Raw genomic sequence first — 14,031 nt, forward strand, 5'->3', positions numbered from 1 at the left:
GCAAACCATGCTATTAAATGTGTCTAAAAAGGGACCTCTATCTCCTACTGGGTAGAAATGAGATTTCTTTTTAAATTGTTTCTGTTCTAAGCTAGTTTCATTTAAGCTTTCAGTAGACATATTATCTTCTATCTCTCTCTTTAAAAAGAATCTCTTAAGTGTCATTTTACGGATATATTTCTGGACATCAATGTAAGTGTTAAAAAAATTCATTTTTTGATTGGGTGCAAATTTTAGCCCTTTACTTAAGGCTTTCAAATCCGTATCACTTAACTCAATGTCTGTTAAGTTATAGATTCCATAGTGTTTCTCTAGTGTCTTGATCTTAGAGAGTCCTCCCTCCGTGGGTTCTCCTCTATTCTTTTTCTTTTGTCTGATATGCTTTCCTGGTGGCGTGGTTTGAAAAATTGAGTTATTCTCCCATCCCTGTGGGTCCCTCCCTCTAAAAAAAGATCCTCCCTTTCGTCTGGATGTTCCAGATTAGTACTTATTGCTTGGGCATAGGATCTCCTAGGGGGAGTGTCACATTGATTTGGGGAGAATAGTTCTTTTCTTTCCCTTTGTTTGGTGGAATTTTGAATCTGTGGGGCAGTATTTGTATTAAATGTTTTTCGTCTTGTGACGATTGGGCTTCGTGTATAGTTATTAGTGAATTTTCTCATTTTGGTGGGTGAGTTCCGTGTATAATTAGTTGGTGAGTTTCTTGTTCGAGTGGGTGAGGTATTTCTTTTATATACGTCAAATTTTCTAAAGTGAGTGTTTTTTTGTGATGTCTCAAAGTTTCTATTATCTCTATCAAAAATTCGTTTGTGTTTATTCTTAATTTTATTGCTAGTAGAAAAAGTGTTAAAAGTTTTGTCTCGTCTATCTCTTTTCATTTTGTTATTTTTGGTGTCTGAAATTTTTTCTTCCAGATTGTTAATTATAATACAAATTTCTTGTTCTTTTTCTTTATATTTACTGGGTTCTATGTTTTGACTACCCTCAGATTCCAAAGTTTTTATGTCTATTTCTATTTGTTCTCTACCTTGTTTTTCGAATTCAATTATTAATTTCATGAGGTTTTGGGAACATGTGTCTAAAATTGAGTCCCATTTTCTTAGGAATTCCTCATTCTCTATGCCACATGCTGGGATTTTCTCTACTCTTAATCCTCTAGGGATTAATCCCTCTTTGAGATAACCCTCTAGATAAGACACTTCCCACCACTTTTTTGTTTCTTTCACCATTAGGCGTTCTAATTTGGTGAAATAATAGTTATCAGAATCCCTTAAAGGGATATTATCTACATTTTGGTGAAACATTTTTTCGAATCTTACATTTCTACCCTTCTGTATATTTGCAAATGAGCAAGTTGCCATAATGGTTGTGTCACAATGGTGAGGAAAAATATGCAAACAAAGAACAACAATGTATGCGAACACAACCCAGTGAATAAACAATAATATGATACAAAGCAAACCAGGACTTCCCTTAATGTTTCAGGTGAAGTATCCCGATAACTCCCCGAAGACTTCCTCTTGTCTTCAATAGATATATGCACATAGATAGGGGAAAATCTGCTAAATATGAGTAGAATAAACAAACATAGCGTTTAACTGTGTGGGGATTGGCACTGTTTAATAGTTACAATTGGTCACTCACAGATTTGCGGAATTTTAAAAGCCTTGAGTGATATCTTTCAGTGTCCAGTATGCTGTCCCTCCTCACAGGTTCCTCACAGAGCAGAATGTATGTATCTCAAAAGAAAAAGATATATACACAAATGTAGTACACTTCCAGAGTTGGATAAAAAAGTATTTAATGACTTACATATCAGTATAAAATAAACGGCTTGTCACCATGCACGTCCTACGCGTTTCGTCCTGGATATGGACTTCCTCAGGGACTTAGTGCAGTAAAGTGCAGAAGTAAAAATAGCAGCATAAAACATATCCCCCCTCCCAGTCCTTATATACATCCCCAATTAGTCCGAAATGTTCGTCAGCTGGTTTTCAATTTTCGCGGCATGTATCCCAGTGGCGTCATCGCGTGTACTGCGGTGTTTTTCCTAGTGACGTCATCACGTTCGGCGTGTGCGTTCCATCCTGCGTTTCACAGATCCGGAAGTGGGTCGCGGCCATTATAAATCTCTCGTTCTTAATGCATTGACTCAGAACATTTATATGTGGATAAAGGAGATCGGGATGGGGAGAAAAAAGAACAATTAAAAGAACTCTGGGTGGTACTACTCTAAATAGAAAAAGCCAAGATATATATTTTTTTTTATTTTTAAAATTTATTTTCAAATTTATTTATTTTTAAATTAAATTTTATTTTATTTTCATTTTTATTTAATTTCATTTTTAATTTTCATTTTCAATTTTAATTTCTATTTTTATTTTTATTTTTATTTTTATTTTTATTTTTATTTTTATTTTTATTTTTATTTTTATTTTTATTTTTATTTTCATTTTTATTTATATTTTTATTTTTATTTTTACTTTTATTTTAATTTTATTTTTATTCATTTTTATTTTTATTTTTATTTTTATTTATTTTCATTCTTATTTTTATTTTTATGATTTATATTTATCTATCATTTTTATTTCATATTTATTTTCATTTTTTCAATTTCAGCTTTGTTTTTTATTTATATGCATATTATATTATTATATTTTTATATTTTTGCATTTCTATATTTTTCATCATATATATATATCTTAGGAGTTCCCCCCTTTTTTTCATATCCAAGACTTCAATCATTTCAAAGACAAATTAACTCTATGAACCTTTGAGTAGAAAGAGACAGAAGTGTGATATGAATGGGTCCCACTAATCACAATAACATGTATAGGTAACAAACACTGTATGACCAATGTATTGTATTGTATAACGAATGTATACTAAAGAATGGGTAACTTTGGCATTATATAAGACTTTAAATAGTATGGAAACTTAAGAATTGTATATACACATATGCAGAACGGTCAATTTATGTATGTACACGAATCTTTATTTTCTTCCATTATATTTTGTACATTTTATCTATATAGCGAGATGTATTTACAAACTGTGGAATCCCAGTTTGTATGACGAATATTAACCACAGTAGAAAAATATATATCTTGGCTTTTTCTATTTAGAGTAGTACCACCCAGAGTTCTTTTAATTGTTCTTTTTTCTCCCCATCCCGATCTCCTTTATCCACATATAAATGTTCTGAGTCAATGCATTAAGAACGAGAGATTTATAATGGCCGCGACCCACTTCCGGATCTGTGAAACGCAGGATGGAACGCACACGCCGAACGTGATGACGTCACTAGGAAAAACACCGCAGTACACGCGATGACGCCACTGGGATACATGCCGCGAAAATTGAAAACCAGCTGACGAACATTTCGGACTAATTGGGGATGTATATAAGGACTGGGAGGGGGGATATGTTTTATGCTGCTATTTTTACTTCTGCACTTTACTGCACTAAGTCCCTGAGGAAGTCCATATCCAGGACGAAACGCGTAGGACGTGCATGGTGACAAGCCGTTTATTTTATACTGATATGTAAGTCATTAAATACTTTTTTATCCAACTCTGGAAGTGTACTACATTTGTGTATATATCTTTTTCTTTTGAGATACATACATTCTGCTCTGTGAGGAACCTGTGAGGAGGGACAGCATACTGGACACTGAAAGATATCACTCAAGGCTTTTAAAATTCCGCAAATCTGTGAGTGACCAATTGTAACTATTAAACAGTGCCAATCCCCACACAGTTAAACGCTATGTTTGTTTATGTTGAAATGAGCTAGAACTTCATAAAACATGGACAATTCGGCTATTTACACATAGCCAAGTTAGAACCTGAACTACCTTCATTTGTTTTTTCCTAAATCACCCTAATGCAAACTTAAACTCATCTTAACAAAGTAAGGATACCCCAACCCTAAACATTTTATAGCAGTGAAATTCAGTTACAGTCCAGTAGACATTTGGTTGAGCAATTTCTAAAATAAATCTCACTGCGGCGGTGAGATCCGTTTGAAAATAGCAGGGATCCCTTCAGCTCAATATGGTTAGCATTTGGTTGTTAGTACATACAGTGAATCACCGGAGAATTTTAACAAATGCATGCAGGAGAAATGAGCTGAATGCAATCAGCTGAATATGCAATATCAAATCTGGTGTTTAGCAAATAAAAAAAAACTTAGTTTTACTTTGACATTTCATCCTATACATTACTGCAAGAGATTATTAAAATTGACACCCCAGATGTTTGGGAAGAACTATCCCCATGATATTCGATCACTGTTGGGTGGAAGGTTGACTATCACTGGCTTTGCTGTTTCTATGGAGATATATACTACAGTGGCTAAATTGAATCAATGAGAACTACATGCATGACCCTATTCTCTGGGCATTGCTGGAGGCTCTGCTTTGCTGTGTGTTTATGCATTGATATACATTCAGACCACAACGGGAATCCTGCACAAGCAGATAACATTAATTTTAAACTATTGCTGGTAATTACAATAGTACAATGTCTAGATTTACTTTCATAACCCACCTGAAGCAGACACTATCATCAATACATTTTTAGATGCCAGGTCCACTTTAAGTTTTCGGCAGACAGTAGTTCTAAATTCCTCTCTTTGCTCATCCTAAGGCACTACTTTCAAATCACAAAGGTTCATCCATCATAGTGACAGATATGATGGAACACTATTGCATCATTACTAGAATGGTATTATAAGTTATTGTTGAAGGGCCTGTGTTGATGATGAAATGTAAATCATCAGCCAGTTCTTGCTTATAGCGTAATTTGTATCATTAAACGAAAATGGCATCGGTACACGTAAGTGTGGAGATATTCAGAATCCTATTTGAAAATCCCTTTAGTGTCTGAATGCTTCCCTAGGGGAGGGTTAAATGAAATTCCTATTCAGATTGGTCAAAGTGATAAAATAGTAAAAGAAACAACACCATTTCACCTAAATGAAGTCCTCATTACTCCAGGGTATAAATCATATTAATACACAGCATTTGTGATCCCGTGTAAAAATGAAGGATAAGGATTTTCTACACTTTTAGTATTCTGCGGAGAATACAGGTTATGAATACCTTAGCTAAAATAAGAAATGTCTAAACATGATAGAATGAAAAGGCAGAATATATTATACTAAAAATAGACTTGTCATAGTGCTAACAGTAAGGATGTCTACAATAGTCATCAGAGGCCATGATTCTTAGAATTTCAAGATTACTTGAATTCACACACAGCTAACCAGTTTATGTTTTGCATCACTAAGGAAAATATTATCATGAAAATCTAGTTTATTCTATTCTACATCTATTTAGACAGTTCTGTTTATCTGTTCATTAATTCATACTGAATAGCTTTGTTTTATATATCCTGTTTGTGTAGACAAACTAAACAAATTGCAGACACCGCGTGCTTAGAAATCTTTGGCAATTACTTGAGTATTCACTTGAGTATCTCTTGACAGCCCATATCCATAAATTATACCCCTGATATTAGCGAAATGCTTGTAATGAATATAGTTGCTGTTATTTCAAATGTATTGTGTGTGTTGTGTTTTCTCTGACCAATTGTACCATTTTCTCAGCCATAGGTTGACTTGCTTAATGCAAATACACAGATATAAACTGTGACACATACAGATACAGACACATATATACACAAACTGACATATACAGATACACACAATGACACACAGATTTACACACACACAGATAAAAACACTGCTACACATGCAGATACACAGATGCAAACAGTGACACACATACAGTTGCACAGACACACTGGTGCACACACTGACACACGTGTAGACACACACATATATAAATACACTGACACACATACAGATACACAGACACACAGATATAAACACTTACAGACATGCAGTTGCAAAGAAATACTGATACACACACTGACACACGTGCAGAAACATAGATAAAAACATTGACACACACACTAACACATATACAGATGTACAGACTCACAGATACAATCAATGACACACATGCAGATAGACAGATACAAACACTAACAGACATGCAGATAAACATATACACAGATGCAAACAATGACACACAAACAGACACACATATGCAAACACTGACGCGCATATAGATATACACACTGACACACATACAAATATAAAGATACACAGATGAAAACACTGACACACATGCAGATAAACATACACACATATACAAATAATGACACACAAAGTTACAGACATACAGGTCCGCACACTGACACACATACAGATATAGACACATATATACACTGAAACACATACAGATACAGACACACAGATACAAACACTGACACACATGCAGATGCACATAAAGACAGATACAAACATGGACATACACACAGATACAGACACAGAAAAACACACAACACACATGCAGATGCCCAGAAACAAAGACATAAACACTGACACACATGCAGTTGCACAGACACACTGATACACATATATAGTTACATAGTTACATAGCTGAAAAGAGACTTGCGTCCATCAAGTTCAGCCTTCCTCACATTTGTTTTTTGCTGTTGATCCAAAAGAAGGCAAAAAAAAAAAACAGTTTGAAGCACTTCCAATTTTGCAACAAGCTAGGAAAAATATTCCTTCTTGACCCCAGAATGGCAGTCGGATTTATCCTTGGATCGAGCAGTTATTACCCTGCTTGGGTACACATGCCGACACAAACACTGACACACATACAGCTGCACAGACTTACAGATACAAATACTGATAAATACAAAAACGGACACAAGTCTAGAGGCACAGACACACAGATACAAACACTGACATACATACAGAAACAAACAAACATGAAATCACACAGATACAAACACTGACACAGAAACACACAGCAACACACATGCAGTTGCACAGACACACTAATACATACATACTGGCACACATGCAGTTAGCCTTATACAAACACTGACACACATGCATATACAGGTACAGACATTTTGACATACAGGGGTGCCCTTAGGTGGACAGTTGGCTAAGTCTTGGGCCCATGTGACACTCTGCCCGCTCCTTGTGGTGCCCTTGCCTCCTGGTGCCTGGACACAGTGCACCCTGGTAAACACAGGTACAAATACTGCCACACATGCAGAGAAACATACACGTAGATACAAACAATGACACATACACAGATACAGACATACTGATATACACATGCAGATACAGACACATAGATACACTGACAAACATACAGATACACAGATACAAACACAGACACACATGCGGATGTCCAGACATAAAGATACAAACACTGACACACACTGAGACACATACTGAAACACACAATGACACACACACACAGATACACAAATACAAACACTGACACACATACAGATATACACACTGACACAGACGCAGATACACAGGCACAAACAATGACATACACACAGATACAAACACTGACAAAGATACACCCATTGATACATAGAACACTGCCACACATGCATATATAAAGACACACTGATACAAAAATTGACACACATTCAGGTACAGATACACACACACACGCACACACACACACACACACACACACATATGCAAACACTGACACACATACAGATACACACTGACACACACACACACACACACACACACACACACAGACACAAACAATGACACACACACAGATGCAAACACTACATACACAAATGTACAGTTCACAGTTTTAGCCACCCTTCAGTTTCCTTTCTTGCAGGTGCAGGAGGGTGGCTTCTACTGGCTTGGGGCTTTTGGGAGTTAGGAGCTTCCTCCTTTCCCAGTCTGACCCCCCCTTGAGACTACCAGCTCCTGTGTGGCTGTGGCTGTGCCTGGGTCTGAGTGTGAGTGAGCTGGTAAGTGATCACCTCTTTCTTCCTCCCAGCATTCTGTGCAGATTAGAATGGGTGCTATTAAAGCATGGCAGGGTATGTCTGTGTCCCTGAAGACATATCTCTATTGGGTAACCCAAAGTCCATGTGCCACCCGATGGACCCACTCACCCTGCGGTTCCCAACCTGAACCACCATAACTGGAATGTTTCTGTTAGCCCATGGGAACTGAATTGTACCCTAGGGGTATGCATACCTTAAGTTAGGAACACCTGCCTTAATTTAATGGCTAGATATCAGGATTTTTTTTTTACATATTTGCTCTATTTCTTCTTTCACCGCCTGGACTTTTGTTTAAAAGAGATTTTTTTAAAGAAATTGGGGTTTCGAAGGTCCCCAAGCCCCTCATCCAATATATAAATGGAACAAGGGGATAGAGGGTTACTAGTGTTTTTGGCCTCATAGGCTGTCCCTCCTCTTTCCTCAAATAGGTCCAGGATCTGGCCAATGGTTCTCACTGTGCCATACAGACGGCCAGACGTGGTCGTTCCACAGGTGCCAAATAGACAATTTAAACCTGGGTCCTTTGCTGTCCTGGGCCTGCTATCTGCCTTTGAGCCACTGCAGTTCCAATTATTTTGAGCTGTTCTAGTCCTGTTTTTCCTGGCTATGTCTGCAGTACTGGGGGCTTGACTTATTCTATGGTCATTGCTGTGCTTCACCTGAGACTGATCATTCAGCTCCTGGGTATATAAACTGCCCCTCCCAGAGAACATGATCAAGTATTTGATCCTGATGTATGTGCCCAGTTCCTGTTTTCTAGTCTACTGAACTTGTATTCCATATTTACCCCGGCTTCTGACTTTGGCTACACATTGTTTATCCTGACCTCTGGCATCCCTTGACTTAGCCTACACTTTGTTTTTTCCTGACCTCATCCTTTGACTTCGGCTATCCCTCGACTATCCTGCTGTTTGTGACCTTGTCGGTACTGCTTTGGAACACCATTCCTGCACAGCACCCATGCACAGATTCACAGTCCAGGTGGCTTATTACCTGGTCACCTTCGACTGTGTCTATTTACAAGGGTGAGCAAACATATCTGCACTACAGACTCCCACCTCAGGTAAGATCCTGACACACCGGAAGCGGGCACTTATTCAGTAATGCAGAGTAGATACCTGCTGACCTTAGATGGCAGGTGTCTACTCTGCCAAAATATACCAGGAGGAGAGAGGAGGCATGCAGTGGTGACGGCAATGGAGTGCTGATGTTCTTCCCCTTTCTTACTGCTCCTTTGGTGATGCCGGAATATGAAATTACACTAGCCCCGAGATCACTAAACAACATGAGGAAGCAGTGAGGAACTGCAGAGAGACTTTATGGGAGAAGATTCCAACTGCACCCCAGGGAGAAGATCCCCACTGGAACCCAGGGATAGGACCCACACCAATGCTCTCTTAAGGGTAGAGAGGCTGGATGGGCCAAAAAATAAAAAATAAGACAACAATAAATACAATTAATTTGTGAGTGTGTGTCCAAGAATATGAAAGTTTGTGTGTCTGTGAGTAAGTGTGTGTCTGTCAGTAAGTGTGTGTATGTCAATGAGTGTTTGTGGTTGTTATTGAAAGTGTCTGGACTGGACATTTGCAAAGGGGAGGGGAATGTAAGATGAGCATGCCCACCTGGAGAACCAAAAAAATGTTTGAACCCAGGCGTCTGTGACCCCCTCACAATACTGATCCTGTCTACAATCTTACCTTTCTTAAAAAAATGTGTAATTGATTTTATTTCATAACGGTAATATGCAAGTCACACACAATATAAAGAATATTGGGATAGATGGTTTGGTGGACTTTTAGCCCCTTTTATTTTGTTATCGTCCACCCAATGAGTGTAGGAAGGGATAGAGGCTATTCGACAAATCTGTAAGAAGTTTCCACCCAGCAAACAGGCAAGAGGTAAAGAGTGAGCCATTTGCCTGGGATAGTACATAGTGGGATCTATGAAACACACTGACACATAAAACTGCAGCAGCAGTTAGTAAATATGGAATATTCTAAGTTTTGATGGTGCACTGTAGACTGGTATTGTTCAAGCATAATACTTTTTTTTTTGGTTGTTTGTTTTTTAGAGAAGGGGGTTGTTGCAGCTGAATTGCCCAACTAGTAAATATTAAATTGGCATGACCTTGCTGTGAACCATGCCAAGATTGTTTCTTTGGAGTCTACAAAATCAAGATGTGTATAACTGTGAAGCCTAAATAACACCCGGTACATTTCAAATTACGTGTTAATGCATGTGTAGTCTTAGTAATCCATATGGCAGACCATGGTTTGTGAAATTGCATTTCAATAAGCTTATCTCAGAGCGAAACAGGGGCGAAATATTTTCACATACATGTAAACATTAATATGTACTAAGAGAGCAAAGATATAACACCTCACCTTGCATACAGAATATATAATACATTTAGGCTGGACTATACCAACTTATACAAGGCTCACAACTTGCTTCATATCCAATGTCCTGTTTGCATGGACTGGTTTATAGGTCTAGCTCTTTGCATTTATTATTTATTCGGCATATTCTCTAAACTGCTAAGCAGATATATCTATTCAACCTATGCTTTTATTTTTGGTATGGGAATTAATGTCAGCATTTATCACACAAGTTTTCTGCTGCCTTGCTTTTAGATCCCCCAGCATAGACTCCTGTACAATTGTATTACATCAGAATGGTTAAACTGGGTCACACAGTTTGATTCATCAGTAGAGGGCAACGTCTGCATATACGTGGAATATAGAACATTGCTGATAGAATTTCTTCTGACACTGTATACAAATAACGCTGGTCCATTTTCTGCTTTTTTTTTTTTTCCTTGTTATATTACAGTTTAGATTTTGTTTTTGTTTGTGCCCCCAACTCACCACCAGAAAAAAAGGGAGATAGGGTACCATTGAGAAAACAGGACGAGATCCTGCCCTCCAGTTTATGGTTACCTGTCACTTTCAATGACTTCTTTTCGAGACGTGTTCTGTGCATGAGCAGACTGGCCTGCAGGGGGCCTAGCAGCAAGATGACTGGCAAGCTGCTGGAAAGCTGCTTATGTGTGACCTGAATAACAGCAGTCTGCAGTTAGACCTTCTGTTTTACATGCAGTACGCGTAGGCAGGATGGCACATAGCAGTCCTGCTGATATGGCTGTTGTAGAGCACTTATTGCTTGAACACATTTAGACACAGTACCTCTGTAATTTGTCTCGACATGATATCATCTTTTGTCTCGGCAAACTGATCCTTTCATCTGCTGTACATCTGACTTCTAAATTACTGCTGCAAAGGACAGAAGAGAATTGGAGTAGCCAGTGTATCCGTATAGATTCGTGTGACTATACACACAGAATGAGAAAGAAAAGGGAGAATCCTTTTGGAGGATTCACGTCTGTTTCCGAGGATCAGTTGTTCTAATACTGTGTCTGCAAATATCTCGAAGCCAGTAACAATTCTAATTCCAGTAACTCCACATGGAAATCCTACATTCTTACTTGAATAAAAAAAATAAAAAAATAGTTCTTTAGAATATTTGTTTATTAAATCCATGGAGGGTAATTTACTAAATCCCGATTTGTAGAAAATTGATATCTGAATGACAAAATTAAGTCAAACATAGGTAATGCATCATGTCAGTCACAGTCAAGGCTAATTTTGCCTTAGTTCTACCATTTGAATTTAAATTTGCGACAATTTAGAATTAAGTACATAACCTTCATGGTGTTATTTAGATACTTTGAAGTTGATGGGAGTGTGATGGTCTAGTTAGTAAACCCACAGCTTTTGCTACTAAGCAGGTTACTAACCTCAGGGTAGTATGGCTGAAACAGTTTTGTACTTTGAATAACCTGCTTAATGCCTTGTTGAATTTGAGTAAAACTTTTGTGCACATGACAAAACTTGATCAGTAACTTTTTATAACTGAGTACTCAGTGCTATCTTTATTAAAATAAACATTGAACAATATTGGATATAAACAGAAAAGATTCCACTTTCTATCCACATTGCTTTAGATTATTGAGTGATCAAGAGGTCACAGGCATTAAGCACTGTGGCATATATGTATGGTAGCAAAAGAGCGTTAACAGGTCCAGTTAATACTATAGGAAAAGTTCAGTGTAAGTTCACGACCCTGATCAGGTTGTTGGGCAGAGTGGGAACAAGTAGCTGGGCAGATTAGGTGACACAGCTGTTGCTGGGGACAAGAGCTGGCTGAGGATTGGTTGCTGGCAGTGAGCCAGCAAAAAAGCGGGAACCCAGGTAAGCATAAAAAGGTGACAGCGCTAGGCAATCCCTGTCAGCTGTTTTTCTACAGGACAGGAGAAGCACCGACGGTCCCCCACCCTCCCTTCCCTTATTTGCTAACTTTCTTTGTAAGTAATGTCGTGGTGTTGGAAGCTTGGGGCAAAGTCATCCTCAGGTTCAAGTTCTGAGGAAGGATATGTGTTAAATGGTTGTATATAAAAGGCGGTCAGGTTAGCTATGACTGACTGGCAATTAAGTGATGGTGAAAGTGAAAAGTTTTGGAAGTAAAGTGAAAGGTTTATGTGAATATGTTACCGTTATCAAGTATGTTGGTATGCCCCCCTGTTCAAGCTTTAATAAACACCACGGTCTAGCTCATTGAAAAAAAATATATACTGTGTCTGTGTTTATTGTGTGGTCTAAGTTATTTATGCAAATTATTGCCTACCGTACATATAGACCTCCTGTGACCTCAGGACCTCCAGTGAAGATTTTGCTTTGGTTTAAATTACTTAAAGTTTCTTCAATTATTCAATTCTCCATCCCAATAGAAAACCCATTTCATGAACATCTTGTTCCTTGCTTTCTGAATCCAGTTTCTTCCAGTTGTAATATTGTAATTGTTTTCCAGTCCTATCTCAGTATAATTGCTAGATCATGGTATCAGGACAATCTGGACATAGTTTTACTGGTGCCAAACATGATGACCTTGGCAAAGAACTTTACACAACTTGTCCAGTCACTGGAACATACCCATAAGGGAATTCTTCCAGAAATAATGATGAGCCAAAGTAATTGTGTCCTCATTAAAATAGATCCTCTTGAATTAAACCATAATAAAGAAACTCTTAGAGAGGTGTGCCTAGGTTTACTTTGATTAAGACCTCATTCATCTCTTCCTCAGCAGCTGGAGTAGGAGATCGCTTCTACTCATTATCTTTCTTTGGTTCCTTTGTTGCTTTATTTTTCCTGTGGGTCTAATTCATGGGCTGAAGCTCTGCAAACATTTTAGCATCAGATTAACCAATTTTCTTACAGAGCTTAACCTTTTCAAGCTTGTGACAGAACTGAGGCTAATTTGCAGACGTTACAAAATGCCAAATGGCAGAATCCAAATCCTGCTTATAAATCCAGAGGTTAGTCAAGGTGTCTCTCTGGTCAGTCTTGAAGGTCTGTGTCACACCCTACATCTTCTTCTTGGCTTTTGTGTTGCTCGCTCATTGAATTGTACAATGCACAACATTGGGAACACCCGAGCCTTGGCTGATGGAACATTGTGGTTTTTTGAGAAGCTAAACTACTAAATGATTTGAGCCTGGTGTACATATGTGGTTCATCATTATCTAGAGAAATTGCACTACTTTCATTTAGGAAGGAGCTGTCAGCGTCTTGAAATATTGGGACTTTGCAAAGTGGGAATTTCTTAAGGAATTCTGTCGTCTTATTTGTAATGCCTATTGGGATGACGAAATAATGCATGTCAATAAGATCAGTGAGATTGTTTTTTATTTTATATAAATTAAAAAAAAAATGTGTGTAGGTCATATGAGGTGAGAATGTGCACATGGTAGTTCGGATTTTCCTTTGTCATATAAATAACATTTTTTTTGGTCACCTTTCTCTATTTATTTCCATTTTGACTGTTCACAACTTTAGTAGCTGTTTGTTTATGTTCAGCTGCACCTTGACTGGGGTTACAATGTAGCTCTGCTAGAATTCTGCTGTATTGTGCTCTTTGTCTATTTTCCAGCCATGTTAACACTTCTTCACATTGCTGCAGGTCTTTATTTAATCGAAAATTCTCTTTTTATTCATTCTTGGAGAGGTCAGCCGAAGGGCAGTCTGACTCCTTTACTATTTGCTGCATTTCTACC

General features: G+C 37.8%; 1 pseudogene; it reads right to left on the reverse strand.

The window, feature by feature from the left end:
* Nucleotides 1-12,680: 12,680 nt before the first annotated feature.
* Nucleotides 12,681-13,636, reverse strand: LOC134586145 (elongation factor 1-gamma-A-like; annotated as a pseudogene).
* Nucleotides 13,637-14,031: the final 395 nt, after the last annotated feature.

The sequence above is a fragment of the Pelobates fuscus genome, chromosome 2 (assembly GCF_036172605.1).
Source record: "Pelobates fuscus isolate aPelFus1 chromosome 2, aPelFus1.pri, whole genome shotgun sequence".
Lineage (NCBI taxonomy): Eukaryota > Metazoa > Chordata > Amphibia > Anura > Pelobatidae > Pelobates > Pelobates fuscus.